Here is a 1,573-nt window from a genome sequence, read left to right on the forward strand (position 1 = left end):
GGGCTCAGTGAGCTGTGAGGCCAGTCTGAGTGGACAGTGCCCTGTCACTCAAACCCTGGACCCTGACCACTGCTCAGAGTAGAACTTCAGCAACACTTCCTGTTTGCATATGTGTTTGATGAAGCTACAGGTTTCATTTGTTTTAATTTTCCTGCAAACATTGTTGTCTGTTGTGTGCATGCAGATGTCATCTGTTTATTCACATTGTGTTTTCAAACCATGCTATAAAAAGAAAGTCTGCAGAACAAAATAAAATCCCAGTTCATGAAAAATCACTAATGTTTTATCTTTTGATTCTTTATCTATAAGAATTTATAACTTTTATAAAGAAAAAATGCAATTTATTAAAGTTTGGAAATAAATACACATTGGTTTCTGTCACTACACTTAAAAAAGATGTGCTCATGAACTTTTGCTCATACTTAATGATAAATATAAGGGTTGAATCACTATAAATGTAGTTGTATATGTAACACAGTAAGGGGAATTGTTGAAAAGAATATATCAATGGGCCAATAGGTTCGACTATAGGAGCACAGGGGTGTGTTTAAATGAGACACAGAGACAAGAATGTAACTCAAAAGAACCAGCCGACTTTAGTGAAAAAAACATAAGGTTGACAAGCACAGGTTAAAGGCACTTTACAGTTGAAGAAAGGAAACTTACAAAAATGAAAGAAAAGTAAAACACATAAACTGCTAAGACAATGACTTGGCCATATGTTACTTTTGGTTTTCAATTCTCGGTTTCAACGTTGGGTTTCAATGCTCGGGTGCACCCTAGTAACCTGACTCCTTAACTCTTATAGAAACAGATTGCACAAATCCATTGTACATTCAAATGAAAATCTCACACTCTTTTCACATGTGGAGAATGTTCTACACAACAGCTTATTGTTCAAAGTTCCAAATAAAAAAATGTCCAAGGGGTAAAGTCCAAAAAATTCCCAGGGTGTGAAAGAAAATAGGGGAGAGAGAATGTCAGTCAGTGATCTCATGTATAACCAGCTGTATGTGAAAGTGTGAGTGATACAGTCCTACCACATCGCAAGGTGCAGCAGATCATCAAGTGGAAAAGAAGCGAATCTCAGTAGTTAAATTTTGGAATAAGGATGTAATGTGACACAATATGGAACAAGTAAAGTACTGTGGATACTTTCCAGAGGTGCTGTATTTGTACCTACCATTTTCTAATTGATCATTATACAAATCTTTATACACGTGGGATCATACAGTATTAAAAACTCAGATCATTTTGTTTTATAATCATCAAGAGACTTAATGGGAATATAAATGTAAAAAAAAATCTGATCTTTCTGTGTAATTTGCCAACTTTTCCTGTGAATACAGTTGGAAACACAATGAGAAAGCGACTTTGTGGATGGGTCTGGGTTTTATTTTATCCTTTCTAAAATCACCCCAAATTAAATATATCTGCACAATTCTGGATTTAGTGCTTGGTGAGATTACTGTCAGCTCTGTTTTCAGTGGTCTGTGTCAGAGTTTCTTCCTCTTCAGCAGCTGCAGTCAGTTCCTGCTGTAACAGCTCAGTGTCTCTGCAGTCTGACTGAGGG

The sequence above is a fragment of the Pundamilia nyererei genome, unplaced genomic scaffold (genome assembly GCF_000239375.1).
Source record: "Pundamilia nyererei isolate P.nyererei 1_Seehausen unplaced genomic scaffold, PunNye1.0 scaffold00070, whole genome shotgun sequence".
Lineage (NCBI taxonomy): Eukaryota > Metazoa > Chordata > Actinopteri > Cichliformes > Cichlidae > Pundamilia > Pundamilia nyererei.